Genomic DNA, 17,740 nt, shown 5'->3' with positions numbered 1-17,740 from the left:
TGCCACAGATTGTCTCTGCTGCCAACCCACAAGTCCTTGGTATTGGTGTATGGTCCCTGGGATTTCTGAGTGGGTTCTTCTTTCAAACTGTGCCCTCTTAGGGCCTCTGCTGAGGGAAGGCTGTGCTATGTCACAAGTGCACACCATCCATCAAGGGAAGTTCTGGGCCACCAGATTGTGTATGGGCATTCCCAGCCTGCTGAAAGGCTGGCTGTATGGGGCATGTTAATTTCCCCCTTTGTGCACAGCTCTGTCTTAATAGCTCAGGGACAGTTGGCTGCAGATGCATGAAAGGCTATTGTCCACACCAGTTATTGTGGCATGTGGACGTGTTGCTGAAAACACTTCCCATCATACTCGGTTTTTTGGTGTGGCTCTGGGCTATGGTGCTGGCACCGGGCAGGAGCACACCCATCCTGCCAGGAAGATGGCTGTAAGGGGCATGGTTTTCTTCCCCTTTTGGCTAACCTCTGCCTTTCTCACTCTGAGACACTGTAAACTATGGACTATTGTTAATAGTATAATTATAATAACATTGTTTCATCAGTTTTAACAATGATACCACACTAATGCAAAGTGTTAATAGTGGGGAAAACTGCATGTGTGATGGGGAAGTATATGTGAACTCTGCATTTTCTGCATGATTTTTCTGTTATGTTACAATATCTGTAATAAAAAAATAAATTAAAAAGAAAGAAAATTCCAAGAGCACACAGAAGTACACACACATGAAGAATAGGCAAAGAAACCACTGAACAAATCACTGTTATGTTGGGAGACAGCCCAACTAAACACTGACACATAGTTTAAAGCCTCTAAAATGAAAAAAATTATGACTGGTGTTCCAGTTTGCTAAGGATGCCATTATGTAAAACACCAGAAATGGACTGGATTTATAAAAGGGGATTTATTAGGTTACAAATTTACAGCTCTAAGCCCATAAAAGTGTCCAAATAAGGCATCAACAAAAGGATACCTTCACTGAAAAAGGCCAATGGCTACAGCTGGGAAGGCACATGGCTGGTGTCTGCTGGCCCTTGGCTCCCGGGTCCTGGTTTCAAAATGGCTTTCTCCAAAATGTCTCTGGGCTTCTGTCTCTCTTAGCTTCTTGCTCTCAGCTTCTGTGCTTCCTCGCTTGTTCTCCCAAGGTGTTTCTCTCTAAGTATCTTGGGGTTCTTTCTTAGCTTCTCTAGGACAAACTCTGGGCTTAATCTCTTAGCTTAGCATCTCCAAACATATTTCTGTCTGCATCTCCAAGTGTCTGGGTCTTTGTCAGCCCCTAATCTTTTGAAATCAAGACCCACCTTGAATGGGTGGAGTCACACCTCCATGGAAATAATCTTCAAAAGGTCACACCCACAGTTGGGTGGGTCACATCTCCATGGAAACAACCTAATCAAAATGTCCCACCCCTAATAAGTCTGCCTCTACAAGATTACATTAAAGAACATAGTCTTTCCTGAACTACATAACAGTTTCAAACCAGCACATCTGGTATTAGTGCCTGAATAGAGATACAGATAATGAGTATGATAGAAAATCCAGGAGAAGTCTATTTGCATATGAAATTGAAAATAAAATGATTCAGCATCTCAAATCTGTGACAAAAAGTACTTTTTTTGTAGGTAGTGTTTGGATAATTGGATATCTTTATAATAAAAAGCAATAAATTGCTTTTTAAATTGTTTACAATTTTATTTTTATAACTTTAATTATTTACAATTTTATTTTTTACAATTTTAATTATTTAAAATTAATTTTAATTATTTAATTAATTTTAAAATTTTAAATATTCATAATTTTTAATTTTAAATTATTTATAAATTAATTATATTTTATAAATTATAATTGCATCAAAGAATTGAATGTAAAGACATGAAACTCTTCAGGCACTAGTTGAAAATGTGTGTGACTTTCCTTATAATTTGGGATTGGGGAAATTTTGCTAATAATGACACAAAATCCAGAATCAAAAAATATATATTAACTTTATGTAAAAATGTTAACAGGAAACCTTTGTATGACAAAATACAGTCAAGAAAAATAAAAAGAATAATGAAAAACTGGAAAATAATGGCAACTTATTTCACACAAGTTTGATTCTCCTAATATATAAAGAGTTTCTAAAAATGAAGACGAGGTCTAACAACACTATAGAGACACGGAAAAGGTAGCCTTAACCTTGAGAAAAATGGTCAGCCTTCTCATTAGAATAGAATTGCAAATTTAAAAACTAAATTGAAATGATCATCTCCTATCAGAATGTCAAAGATCTAAAAGTTTGACAGCGTACCCTCAGCAAAACTGTAAGGTATGCAAATTAAGCACTCTCAGACATTGCTGGTTGGTGGTATTTAGCAAAATGAACATCTATATTATCCCATCTAATCTGCAAATGCACTTTCAGGAAACTATCTTAAACATAACACTGGCAAAATATGTGAAATATAATGTAGGTATAAGGTTAATACTGCCACACTATTTTTATATCCCTAGTATTTAATAAACTGTAGCTTATCTACACTATTGAATAATAGGCAGCTATTGAAAACTATCTCTGTATACTACTACTGGTGATCTCTGGAATATATTAAGAGAAAAACACAAGAGGAAGAAAATTGGATGCATGGTCTGTTGTTGTTTATCCAAAAAACTAATTGTACTCTATTCTGAACACCATTCCATTGTAATATGCAATGTAGGAAACACTTATATACAGACATATTTATGAAAATATGAGCTATGATATATTGAAATTCATGGAATCATAGACAGTTTCTGTATACAAACAGGGATCCATTCTTTTCTAGTGAATTCCCCTTGGGAGGGGTCCTGGGAGTTGTATAAGGGAAGTCAAAGGAATAAGAGGTTCTATGGTGAGCCATGCTCCATGATAAGAGGAAGTGCACTCTTGTCCTTTCTATTTAATGACACTCCAGTCACCATCAAGAAAAAATTATTTTCTCAAGAAATCACCTCTTTTGGATTTCTGTGCCTTTACTTTGCAGACTTTCATTATCTTCAGCTTCTTAGAACCAAACAGGACTTAAAAAGGTGTTATGTTTTTCCCCCTTCCTTTCAAATTTGCTTTGAGCAATCTGTAAGGTCAATCATTTACATACTGAAAGAAATCTGTATATTTGAAGTTGATAAATATAATGTCTGAATTAAGACAGAATTCCTCGCGTGATGCTTTAGGAAATGAATATTTCTTTATTCTATATATTTTCTCTGCTAGAAGAAATAAAGAAATAACACCTTCTTTACAGTTCTGATGGTCTAAGGTTATTAGATGAATTGGAAATAATTTAACTAAGGTATATGTTAAAATGATGTCAGCCATTACACAATGATATAAATAAAGTACTGTATTTTCATTCCTAAAAGTTAAAGATTTCCATAGAAATACAAACAAGATAAAATGCCAGTGAAAGTCTCTACTCCAATTTACTGCCAATGAACCTCCACAAAACAATCTGGACTTCTGAGTTGCATGACTTAAGGACCATAGGTAGTGGGGCTAGCCCTAAAACTCTTGGGATCCTGGGTGTTTAATCCCATTACACTGGATAGAAATGTAGTCAGTATACCTTTATAAACATCAATTTTTATATCATATGTGTGAAATAGTCCACAAAAATTTTTTGGTCATCTGGTATAATCTCCATCTCAGTTGTCATTAGATCCTGAGTCAGACAATCAGTCAATATTTATTTAGTGAATTTCTACTCTGGTGCCAGGCACCGTGGCAATACAACAGTAGAGAAGACAAATGTGGTGTGTGCCCTTATGGAGCTCAGTTTCTACAAAAATGCCTTCTGAAATTGGGCGTCAGTCCTCAGGCTTTATTAGCGTTTGCTGTGCTGCCCTCTACTGAGCAGTAGCTAGATTTGACTTCCACCTGTGCTTCTGAAACCCATCATCTCACAGTTCTCTCCTCTGTAGTTTAATAACTCCTCTTGTGTAAACTGGCACAGAATAATTGCTTCCAACTTTATACGAAAGCAATTCCCTGAATTCTCAAGAACCTCAGGTTAGTTTATTTAGAAGTCTCTATTCACATTATTTAAACAATCCAATTAAATCAAGGTTGTTGCAGAAATAAATCTTGTTTTTATCACATCAAATGTAAACACTGGGGAGGCTTCTGGGGAAGACAGTGGAGTCAGGAGCTCTAGGATTCTTTCATTCTACCAGGTAGAAACTGCCTGAAACACTGATTTTTTAACTCTGCAGGCCAAAAGAACTGCATAGCATACAAGGAAGAGAGGGAGGAAGAGACTGATAAATTATGGTAAAAAATAGTGAGTAGTTCTTTCCATGTGGTGGCTACTGGCACCCATCCCCCACTCTCACAGTAGGCCTCCATGGGGCCGAGAACTGGCCACCTCCAAGAACAGGAGGGGGCATGGCTGATCAAGGACCATGGATACTTTTTCATGAATTTGGGTCACTGGGGAATCAGCTAGGAAGCCAACTATTGTTTCAACCCTCCCCAAATGGGGGAAAAGGTGGTGGAGACTTAAAGATGCAGGGCTTCTTTGGGATTACAGAGGTCACTTATCTGAAGGGCTGCATTTCCTGGGCAGGACAGGAAACCTCGTATTTGGGGAGCCACAAGAGAAGCTCTTGGCACTCTTCCTGATACCCTCCCCAGGGTACTTTGGAGCAAGTCTGTGCCCTCTTGGTGGATCAGTGGCTCTGTTTTGGCTGGTAAAGAATGACTTGGGAAAGTCATCCCTGGGGTACTCTCATCCCAGAATTTTTCTTCCAGGCAAAAGCTGCTTGAAACAATGAAAATAGTGGCAGACAGTCTGGGACAAAGGCCTTCAAACACCCAGAAGAGGAAGGTTAGTCTCCTCAAAACAGAGGGGACAAACATCTGTAGAGAGGGGAGCTCCATAACAACTAACAAGCAAAATTCCAGGACAAGACAGGGACACAGAAAAGCAGAGAAAACCCTATGCACTGCATTTGCCTTGGGCAGGCCTTCCTGATTAGGAGGGCTGAAGCTAAGGAAATTTCTATCTTATCACCAGCTGGTTAAAAAACCAAGAAACAGACATCTCAGGGAATAAATCCCAGAGTTAACATTTTAAAATATTTTAAAATGTGCAATATGCATGTTAGAAACAAAGTTGTACCTGGAAGAAAAGAAAGAGGGTCTTACCTGATTGTAGAGGGGAAAACAAATTTATTTTTGTTGCAAGAGTAGATGCACAACCAAAAGAAAATGGAATGGTCAGTACCCCAGACAAAGGAAGCAGCACAATTTATTTCCTAAGCCTAATATGCTGGTCCCTCCCCTGTTTCCCCATTGGCTGGGTACTCCGGAGGTTACAGGTTATCTGAGAGAGCTGACTAAACAGCCTTTGATTACACCTCATATTCCTTCACATTTCAGTGACCCTGGTTATTACTTATTTTTACCCAGTTAAGGAGCTGACATTAACTCTAGACTTAGGTCAGAGGCCCTTTCTTTCCCTCTAATCACAGAGTCAGTTTGTGCTAGTTGTGCTTAGTTTCTATTTCCCCTATTCCATGTCACCTTTATGTGAAAGCTAAACTTAACACTTTTCTTACAGATTTCCCCTCTCTTTCTTTTAAACTTCTTTTAGTTTTCACATTCTAGTTTTTTAAATTTAAGAGCTTTTTTGCATTCTTAATTATAGGGGTCTTCCTCTTTGAGGGGGTATAGGTTGTTCTGCTTATACTGCATGGGCATTTGTTTGGTTGGGGCAGTTTCAATGAGTTTTTGAGCCAACCCTTGGGCACATGGGGTGATGTAGCATCCAACTGCTGTGAGTACTCCAGCTGAAATGATAAGGGAAGTTAAGTTGGATAGTGCAACTCCTTTCCATTTTCTGAACTAGTTTTTCCAACCATCCTGTGAGTGGGTTGTTAATGCCGAAATTTCCTACTAATTTCTTAGATAAGGCTGTTAAGCCCTGTAAAGCCTTGGTGATGGTTTTATCTGGCCATATTATTGGGGATAAACATGCAAAAATTACCCCCAATCATAACACAGACACCTCCTTTTTCAGCCAGCATTGTATCTAGGGCCATTCTATTTTCCCATGCCATTTGGCTAGTAGTATCTAGCTGTCTCACTATTTCCTTAACTGCATCTCTGGTATAATTGATAAATCTTTGTTGATTATAACATATATAATTAATTTAATTCACATTTTTGTTAATGGTGACCCACTAGAATAAAAATGACTTAAACCCTGCAGCTACTTGATTTTTAGCTTTAAATTCATTTGGGATTCCTCATGGAACTCCTTAGGCAAATTTGTTCATCCAAGGAGCCAGGTGTATTTTTCTTTCTCTCCTGCTGGGTTTTCATTGTCTTTTTCTTTTTAAATGTCAGGGTGATGGGATAGCCAATTGAACTAGAGCACAGGTCCCTCCCCACTTTTCAGATAAGTGTGACTGCAGGATGCACTTTCCACAGTACCACCAGAGGTCTGCACAGGGTATGGTTGAACTGGAGAAATTGCCAGCATTATTGTTGCTTATGTTTCACACTCATATACACAAGGCCATGGTTTTAAGATCCTGAAGCCCTGCTTCCCATCTAGAGAGACAGGCAGAGTGGTTTCCTGGACCAAGGCGAGAAGCTGGTACAGCCTTGATATTTCCCTTCTGGACTGGAAGGAAGAGAGTGGACAACATGCTACAATTTTTGCCAGAAGTATCATTTTGAAAGAGGAGTACTATACACTTAAACTCCTTTTCATGCTTTTCCATATCTAATGGAAAGGGCATGATTTTGGCAGTGGGTTGGCCTGTTGCACAAGTGTAACAATCACTTTTGTTTAGACTCTGGACTGTATATTTGACCCATTTTACCCAGGCATTTGTATCCCCATAACCTGTCTCTATTCCTATGGTCTGCTTTAAGTCTTCTGCCTTGAGTATTCTAATGACTTTGGGATCATTCTGAACTGGAGATCTGGTCTCCAGCCAAGTTTTCCCTGTTGTTGCTGAAAAACTAACTAGCGATGTTTTGGGGATCACATTTGTTGGAAGCACCATAATTAATATAATTATTTTTATTTTTAGGCTGAGCCTGAAACCCCTCATCTATTAGCTGTTGGTAAGATTAGTAAAATACAGGGTTTGACCCACCCCTTTTCCTTTTCCCAATATACCCTCCCCATTATTGTCTTTCTAGAATGATCCTCAAGGGATCTGAGGTTGAAGTTATTTTCCAGGATTTGGGCTGAGTTTCTGGGTACTTATCACCCAGTTCAGGTACTGGTCCCTTCCCTCAGGTATAATGAGTCCAGCCTATTTTTGCTGCTCAGACTGCCATTTTAGTTGTCAGCAAGACTTGATAGGGTCCTTCCCAGGCCAGTTGACATTTGGACTCCTTTCATGACTTGATTAGGACCCAGCTGCCATGTTGTTGCTGATGGACAGTATATTCAAGAGGCAGGGTCTGGGCTAGCAAACCGCAATGCCTGAGGGATGATAAAGTAGAAGACAAGGCCAGTATATAATTCTTAAGGAAGAAATCTCTCAAATTTAGGGAAGGGAGTTCTCCGATCTTCCTGGGAAAAAGCAAACAAAAAAATATATTGTAAGGAGAAATTCTCAGTTCTTTTCCAGGGGCAGTCCTAATCCTTATTAAGGCTATAGATAAACATTTGATCCAGGGTAACTTTTTCTCCAGACTAATTTAGAAAGTTGTTTTTTTGTTTGTTTGTTTTCATTTTGTTTTGTTTTGTTTTGTTTTGGGTTTGATTTATTCTCTCCACCCTCCCTGAGAACAGTGGATGCCAGGGTATGTGGAAATCCTATGCAATCTTTAAGCTTTGCATAACATCTGTAATGCATGGAAGATGAAGTGGCTACTATTATCTGAGTTTATATTCTTCACTAACCCATAGTGGGGAATGATTTGTTCTAGGATGATTTTGGAAGATCTTGATGCTGTGGCTGAGGCAAGAGGATACACCTCCACTCATCGTGTCAGATAATCTACAAGAACTAGGATATATTTTAGCTGATCCACTGGGGGCATTTTAGCATAATCAACCTGAATACTCTGAAATGGTTTGAGGCCTAGTTTTCTTCCCCCATGTACTTGTTTTGTTAGGACTTTCTTATTAACCCTTTGGCAAATTATGCATCATTTACATATTTGTTTAGATACAGTATAAAGGCCCACGCATTTAAAATGCTTAAGAACCAGAGCACACATGGCCTGTACTCCCCAATGACTTCCCTGGTGTAAAACTGTTAACACCTCCCTCATTATTTGTTTCTTCAACAGTTGTCTGCTCTCTGGGAGGAGCCATGTCCCTTATTTAAGGTTGCTACTAATTGCTCCAGCTCTTTCATTTTTTTTTTTTTTTTTTTTTTGCTGAGAATGTAGGGACCCCAAACTTTTTGATAATGGAGTATATTAGAACCATTAACTTTAAAGGGGGACAGAGGGAGGCCTTCTCAGCCTTTTCATTCACTAATCTATTGCCTTTTGCCTCAAAAGTATGGTGTCTGTTTACATGCACCACTGATATTTTTCTAGGTAAGAGTAAATTAGTTAACACTTGTTTTACCAATTCCTCGTGGACCAAATTTTTTTCCTCTATTAGGACCACCCCACACTTTGGGATTTGGGAATTAACCAGCTATTTCCCTGTGCCTCTGAGATGAGGGATGCTGGCCACCAATGCCCCTTTAAAGGTCAACCTCCCGCTTTCCTCCACCAGGAGAGTGTCTGCTGCAACAGCCTGAACACATCCATGTTACCCCCCAGAGACAGGGCCTGAAATTTTAGAAAGGAAGCCTATAGGTCTTTTCTGGCCTCCCCAGGTTTGGGTCAGTACCCCTAAGGCTGTTCCTTCATCCACTGTAACAAACAGGCAGAGGGCCAGAAAAGGAGCCTGTACCAGCACTCGTCAGAGCATCCCCCCCTCAAAGCCTCCATTTCCCCCTCCCCCCACTCCAATCCATCAGGCTCCTCTTCCAACAGTCCCTGGCACAGCTTCATAGCTCAAGACACACAAGAGTTCACCCACAAGTCACAGCACCCCACCAATCCCAGAAACCTCCTCAGTCCCCCTTCTTTCTTTAAACTTGGGCACTCCCTTTTGAAATGACCAGATTTACCACAGTGACAGCACCCTGCAAAGTTTTGTGTCCTTCTCCCTGCTTCTTCCCTTATCTTTCCTTGACCATGTGGTCAACGGTGCTTATCATGACCTTGGCTTTCTGCTTCTGCTTTTCCTCCTCCTTTCTTACAAACACTTTCTGAGAATCTCTTAATAACTCCTTCAATGGTTTATTTAGCCATCTGTTCATTTTCTGGGTCTCTTTCTAACTATCAGGCCAAGACCCCTACACATAGCTCACATAGCTGATCTTTAACATTCCCTGGGCCACAGGGTCATCAGGGTTCATTCCTGAGCACTCCCTCATAAAGGGTATAGGGGCTTAGTGGGGTTCCATTCCCTTACCCTTCTCTCCTCAGGAGTTTTTGGAAATGGAAAATTGTGTGTGTATATATGTGAAAGAAGGGGAGCACAACTCTGTCCTCAGTGTCCATGCAAAAGAAAGTTTTATTCTACTCATTTCTACAGGTCTTTATAGCATACAAGGTAGTCTCCTACATGACTGTCCTCAGGTACATTTTTTCTAAAGCCATGAGGTGTATTTACATATCTTTATTCTTAAGGGACAATTTATTTGGGGGGTAGATGGGAAACAGTGGGAGTGGGAGACAGGAACATGGAAGGAGCCCAGCAGGAGCTCAGAGACTATTCCCCTATCTAAATTGCAGTCCGCTTTCAGACATGCAAACCTTTTGGCCTTTTCCTAGCCTGGAGCCCACCTTCAGGCTTCCAGATTTTAGGAAATGAGCCTTATGTATAATCTATCGAGCCAGGGGAACTTCTGTGTCTCCACATCTCCCCCATTTTTATTATGATTACAATTTGGTGTAGTGACATAAAGCTTATTCATAGGGATATCATGGGGGTTTTGGGAATGGGTGCCATGTCTTCTTAGGCTGGTTCATCTGCACTGGAGTCAGCTTTGGGAGGTATCTTCTTTGTGCAGTTGTTAAAGCATCATTGGTCCTCTGGGAAGCAGGACATAGGCTCCAGGTTTCCACTGGGCTGTTTTGTGACAGATAACCTTTTAAAAATAACTGAAATTATAATTATTAGTATTGTATTATTGTTTGATGTTATGCACATTAGGAACCAAAAGAAATTTAGAAGTTTTTAATTTTTATAACATTGTCTAAACATTTTCTCTGCAATTTATAGCATACTGTATGAATTTAATTATTTTTTAGTAGTTTATTTATTTATTTATTTTTCTAAGATGAAAGAATAAATTCTAACTGTTGGGAATAAAAAGCTATTCTTTAGAGTTTGACCTTGAGAAAGTAAAATGTTAAAGTTATTAGGTCTGAAACAGTATATATATATATTTTTTTATTTAGTTAAGGTTAAGGAAAAGACTTAGCCTTTTTTAAAAGTGAGAAGACAGTATTTTTAAACAACCAAGGACATGATAAACTTAACATATGTTGAGTGCAAGAAGTTATTTTGATAAAAGAGACCTTATGCATTTTATACTGATTACTTAGAAAAACACTTTTACAACATTTTATCAAGAAATAACACCTCAATAATTTAAGGAAACTTTTTCTTAATAAAAACAGTAGGAGACTGTAACATGAGGAGCTTGCAGTATGGTCAGGAATATTTATATTTTGTGAATTATTAGGCACATACTCACAACATTGAATATTAATTACTGCTTTGGGTGGTAGTTAAAATATTTAATGCTATTTTATTTTATAAAACCATGCTTTTTTTTTCTTTAAGTTGTGAGGTTTTATTGTTAAGCAGTGTTATTACTAGTTTTTACCATTTTTTAACTTTGACCACAGAAATAATTGTTTTCACAAACTTTTTATAGCTTTCTGTACCTATCTTTCAGTGTTGACTACAGAAATAAATTTTCCACTTTCTACAAACCTTCTACAACTTTCTGTATCCATCTAAGTTTTATCCCACATTCTTATCCTTCCAGGCTTTATTTTACATTCCTAAACAATCAGTCATTTAGGACAAAGCTACTTGCCTTTTTCCCTTAATTAGATAAACATTTTTTATACCTTCTATACAACATGCTATTACCACCAAAATCAAACTTGTTAGAATGATGCTAAATATTCAAAACAAAACATTCTTTATAGAGAGAGGGAGTCAAAGTTGTCATTATCAGATTCTTTAGTAGAGATATTATTTTATGACACTGGTTTAATAATTTTCACTTTTGCTGATTTTTAAATTGTATTAGCTACTTCTGATGTTTTTTCAGCAATTTTAGGTTTTTGTAAGGACCTTTTTGACTAGGTCTTTTTGACTTCTTAATTTAAAAACTGATAGACTAGCACATTTATATTATTATTTCTTTTATTTTAATTGCTTTTGAAGTCTTGATATTAAAGCAGAGGTGGAAGTTCTGCATATATTTTTTAAACTGTAACTGTAACTTTTCTTTTAACTTATGGATTTCTTTGTCTTTTTTGAGACAGTTTGCTATAGCTAGCCATACCACACATAAAGGCCAGCTGGCTGCAGCTATAGCTCATTAACAATTTTAATGACACTTTTTAAATTTAGGCCAATTATTAAGAATAGTTTTTAAGGAAGATGTAACTGGCATGTTTTGAGAGTTTCCCATGGCTGAACAACAGCAAAAGAAATTATAAAAACAGAACATAGGAGTAGGAGCTGTTTAAATGTTACTGGTTTTTCACACAAATGCAAACTCTGCAAAACTGCACAAAATTTAAAAGAACTGTAAATCTGGGGTTATAGTTAGTGGGGCTGAAACCCACTGAGTTTACATGCATGAACCTTGGATTAACTTAATTAGCTTTGCTACACAACAGACTAATTGAAATAAAATAAAGCAAAGTGAAGACAATAAACAAAAACTTACATACTTACCCAACACAGGGAAAGTTTGAATGGTAAAGCTACTTTAATTCAGATGCATTTGGCGTTTGTCTGTGGCAGGCACTTTCATCTGGACTTCCTAGTCCCGGTACTCTAGGAAAAATTTCTGGGCAACTGGTTAAGCATAATGGGGCAAACGAAATTTCTGGCTAATGTTGCCTTGTGAAGACAGCATTGCAAAACTGGTGCAGCACTTTTAGGGAGGGAAGGCAGCGGTGGTGGCAGTGGCAGCAGCGCTGGTGGAGGCCATGAAGGCGGCAGTAAAGGAGAAAGGGGAAGGAGCAAGGCCATGGTCATTTCCCCGCCGCCTTTATTGGCTGGCGGTATGGGAACCGAGGGCTTGGGAGGCAGGAGGCATTTATCGGAGAGAGCAGCGGTTTCTCTTTCAGGGACCTCAGTTTTAGAACTCTCAGTCTCAGCAACATGAAGAGGGGCCAGGGCAGTGCCAATAAGAGCCCATGTAGTAAATGTTTTAGAGGAAACTTTTTGTCCTTGCTCAAAGTTGCACTTTAAATTTTGTCCAGTGCACTCCCACACATCTAAGTCTAATGTGCCTTTCTCAGGAAACCAAGGGTTATTTTGAACAACATTATACAATAAAGAGCACACATTATTTTCTGAAACAGAAGCTTCACTAGCCTGCTGCAGCCGTTGTAAAATTAACACATACTGGGGCTGGGGAACACTGAGAGACTGACCCATATCGTTGAGTGACTGAAATTTCTGACCCACCGTGAGACAACTCACTTATACTTACTGTGAAGCTTCCAAACATCGTGGTCAGGATTGGTGAGCCTCACACGGGGAAAGAAGGGGAGCACAATTCCGTCCTCAGTGTCCATGCAAAAGAAAGTTTTATTCTACTCATTTCTACAGGTCTTTATAGCATACAAGGTAGTCTCCTACATGACTGTCCTCAGGTACATTTTTTCTAAAGCCATGAGGTGTATTTACATATCTTTAGTCTTAAGGGACAATTTCTTTGGGGGCTAGATGGGAAACAGTGGGGGCGGGAAACAGGAGCACAGAAGGGGCCCAGCAGGAGCTCAGAGACTATTCCCCTATCTAAATTGCAGTCTGCTTTCAGACATGAAAACCTTTTGGCCTTTTCCTGGCCTGGAGACCACCTTCAGGCTTCCAGATTTTAGGAAATGGGCCTTATGTGTAATCTATCGAGCTAGTGGACCTTCCATGTCTCCACATGTATATATATATATATATATATATATATATATATACACATTTGCATTGTGCCAATTTCTTTCTTAACAGTTGGTGGGTTGTCTCCAGTGAAGCAGTTGGCACTGATTGGCCTTCTGGCTCCCCAGGGACTTGGGTGAGTTCTACTGGGTTATCAGGATTTAGCAGTTCCTGCCCCAGGAGGGGAGGGGGAACATAGAGAGGAGGGAGGTATAATAAAGGATACCAGGCTTTAGTTTCTAAAGACTAGTCTCTGGGTCTGGGGTTTTAGCTTTCTTGGGATAAAAACTGGTCTCTTTTCCCTGCAGCCAGCACATGGCATAGTCAGATTCCTCCTTAGAAAAAGGTTACTTTTCATTAACAATGCACGAGGTCAGCACAGAGCCAATTCTCATTTGCCCCATATTTTGGCCAGAATACATTGGGTGGCAAAATGCTTTTTTTTTTAAATGTATCAACAATATTTGATCATTTTCCTTTTATCCTTTCCCTTGTTCTGATTACTATCGGCTTAATGTTACAACATCCTCCCCAGTGGACCATTTGGAGGAATGTCCCTGGGGGACCCTACAGGTACCCCCTTCCCTTTTTCCCTGACCAGCTGGCTCTCTCTATTCCCCATTCTGAGTCTTACCTGGGCATCTTTCCCTCAGGATTAGCCTCAGACTCATCAGAATGTCCCAACCACCAAGGCAATACTTAATAGTCCTTTTTTTCTTACTTTGATCTATGCACAGTTACCTGGTCACTGTGAGGCATATTTTTTCCTTCCCCTTTTCTTGTCCACAGTTGGCAGACCTAAGCATCTGATTGCAGGTCACACCAGCAGTCACAGGCAGGACCTCAACAATGGCGTCCGAGACCACTCAAATGGTAAGACTTGCCTTCCCTTCTTCCATCCTGGGTGTCCCCCTCAATGCTTCAGATCCAAGACAAGCCCCCAAGTTGTTAGAAACAGAGTTGTACCTGGAATAAAACAAAGGCTCACCTGATTGTAGAGGAGAAAAGAAATTTATTTTTCTTCTTGCAAGAGTGGGCACACAACCAAAAGAAAATGGAATGGTCAGCACCCCAAACAAAGGAAGCAGCACAATTTATTTCCTAAGCCTAATATGCAGGTCCCTCCCCTGTTTCCCCATTGACTGAGTACTCCAGAGGTTACAGTTTATCTGAGAGAGTTGACTAACCTGCCTTTGATTATACCTCATATTCCTTCACATTTCAGTGACCCTTGTTATTACTTTTCCGCAGGTAAGGAGCTGGCATTAACTCTAGATTTATGTCAGAAGCCCTCTTCCCCTCTAATCACAGAGTCAGTTTGTGCTAGTTGTGTTTAATTTCTATTTCCCCTATTCTATGTCACCTTTATGTGAAAGCTAGACTTAACTCTTTTCTTACATGCAAAAAAAGATACAAGACAAATAAAGAAACTGGAAGTTATGGCTCAGCCAAAGGAAGAGGATAAAAATACAGAAAATACCGATGAAAAAGATGAGAATGTGCACATACCAAGCCAAATCTTTAAAAAAAAGATCTTAAAAATACTCAAGGAGATGAAGAAAATTACAGTAAATGAACTAAAGGATATCAGGAAAACAATGAATGAGCAATATGGGAGCCTAAGTAAAAGGAGAGACCTTTTTAAAAAGAGCCAGACAGAATACTGAAGTTGAAGGCCACAATAACTGAAATGAAAAATGCCCAGGACAGTATCAAGAGTAGATTGGAGCTGATAGAATAAAGAATCAATGAACTCAAAGACTAAACACTTGAAATTAGACAAGTTGAGGAACAGAAAGAAAAGAGAAATATTAAAAGCAAAAATAGCCACTAACTCCTCTGGGACACCATCAAGCACAGCAATATGCACATTATGGGAGTCACAAAAGCATAATAATGAGACAAAGGTGAAGAAGGAATGTTCCCAGAAATAATTATAGAGAGCTTCCTAAAATTAGCAAAACATGTAAAGTGCACATCCAGGAATATCAGAGAACACCAAGCAGGTTTAACATGAAGAAAAATACACCATCATATATTGATCACATTATCAAATGCAAAAGACAAAGAGAGTTCTGAAAGCTGCATGAGAAAAGCAACCTCTTACATACAAGGGAGTCCCAATTAGATTGAGTGCCAACTTCTCATCAGAAACCATGGAGGCAAGAAGGCAGTGGGTTGAAGTACTTAAAGTTCAGAAAGAAAACAAATGCCAGCCAAGAGTTTTATACTGGTGAGACTCTCTTTCAAAAATTAGAGAGACTAGACATTCTCAAATAAACAAAAACTGAAGTGAGTGTGAGTATGGTGGAAAGAAGAAGGCTAGGGGCATGTATGATACCAGAATGAAGGATAGAGGATAAACATTGGGACTATAAAACTGAGAACACCTTGGGTGCACCATGATGGTGATTAAATGTATATATTTAAGAAAGTTTTTACATGAGGGAAAACAATTTGCAAGGTGTTGAAAATGGGAGGGAATATGGGAAAAAATACAATCAATGCAACCTGGGTAAATACTTAACAGTAATATTGTAATATTCTTCCATTAAATGTAACAAGGCTATATACCAAAACTAAATGTCAATAGACAGGGATATAAGGAAGGGGTATGGGATTCTTATTGTTGTTGTTCCTTTTATTTTTTTATTCTTTATTCTTAGATTTTTTTTCCTCTTCTTCAGCATTTGCAGAAGAAATAGAAATGTTTTCACATATATTGTGGTGGTGAGTGCATAAATATGTGATTATACTGGATGTTATTGATTATTCACTAAGGATAGATTGTCTGCTGTGTACATAAAACATGTGAAAAATAAACAGAAATATACAAGTGCTGGAGAAGATGTGGAGAGAGATACAACTATTCACTGTTGGTAGGGAAGTAGAACGGTGCATCCCCTCTGGAGGGCAGTGAGGTGATTCCACAGGAGGCCAAGTATAGATTTGCCATATGATTCTGTAACTCATTATTTGGTATATACTTGCAAGAACTGAAAGCAAGGAAATGAACAGGTATTTGCACACACATGTTTAGGGTGGCAGTATTCATGATTTGCAATGGATGGAGGTGGCCTAAGGGTACATTGACAGGTGAAAGAAAGGGTGAACTGTCAGGTATACATACAACAGAATAATAAGTGGCTGCAAGAAGGAATGAAGTTGTGAGGCATGCAACTAGGTGAATGAACCTTGAGGACATCATGTTGAATGAAATAAGTCAGAAACAAAAGGACAAATATTGTAAGGCCTCACCAATATAAACTAATTATAATGAGCAAATGCTGAGAATTGAATTTGAAAGCATAGCTTATTAGGGGATAGAACATGGGCAGAGATAGGGCAATCAACAATACAGGAGTACAGAATGTTCAATAAGGCTTATTGTAAAAATTCCTAGATTGTAAACCCTTAGAGCAGTCTCATCTATTCCTGAGTTTTAACTGTTATTTAAGAAATGTTTATTTGGTACAAAATATATATTCTCTGTAGCACACTATCTAATTTAACCTGTAAGTTCAGTTTATTTAAACAACATAATTACATAGAACCTAGAATAGAGAATGAGATCTTGTTATCCTGTAAAGTTTAATGTAATGCTCCAATATACCCCAGAGTATTTTGGGCAGAAAATAAAAAAAAGTATTTGCAGACTCCCCTTGAGGGACTGGGGGAAAATGTAAATATTAAACTTCCCCACCTGGGCAATTCCTGATATTCTCACAAGCATTAGGAACTCCCAATTTAATAAGTCAAACCCTCAATATTGGAGATCGTCCTTATGAAAAGTATTCCTGCAAAGGAGAAGCTAAGCCTACTTATAATTATGCTTAAGAATCACCCCCAGACTACCTCTTTTGTTGCTCAAATATGGCATCTCTCTATCTGTTAACCTGTAAGTAAACTCACTTCCCTACCCCCTACATGGGACATGACTCCCAGGGATGTAAGTTTCCCTGGCAATGTGGGACATGACTCCCAGGAATGAACTTGGCCCTGTCATCATGATTGAGAATATCTTTTTGATCAAAAGAGGAAAAGAAATGATACAAAGTAAAATTTCAGTAGCTAGGAGATTTCAAATAGAGTTGAGAAGTCATTCTGGAGGTTATTCTTATGCATATTATAGATATTCCATTTTAGTTTTGAGTGTATTAGAACACATAGAAAGAAATACCTGAAACTATTGAACTCTAATCCAGTAGCCTTGTTTCTTGATGATGGTTATGAAAGCATATAGTTTTTATTGGGTGACCATTTGATTGTGAAAACCTTGTGACTGACACTTCCTTTTCCAGTGTATGGGCATACGAGTAATAAAACAAAGACAAAAATATATAAATAAATAATAGGGAAAATAAAGGTTAGGGGATGTTTTGGGTGTTCCTTTTTATTTCTATTTTTATCATCTTTGGAGTAATGAAAATGTTCTAAAATTGATTGTAGTGATGAATACACAACTATATGATGATACTGTGAGCCATTGATTTTATTCTTTGGATGGATTCTATGGTGTGTATATATCTCAATAAAATTTCATTAAA

The sequence above is a fragment of the Choloepus didactylus genome, chromosome 3 (genome assembly GCF_015220235.1).
Source record: "Choloepus didactylus isolate mChoDid1 chromosome 3, mChoDid1.pri, whole genome shotgun sequence".
NCBI lineage: Eukaryota > Metazoa > Chordata > Mammalia > Pilosa > Megalonychidae > Choloepus > Choloepus didactylus.
This window is presented reverse-complemented; position numbering follows the sequence as displayed.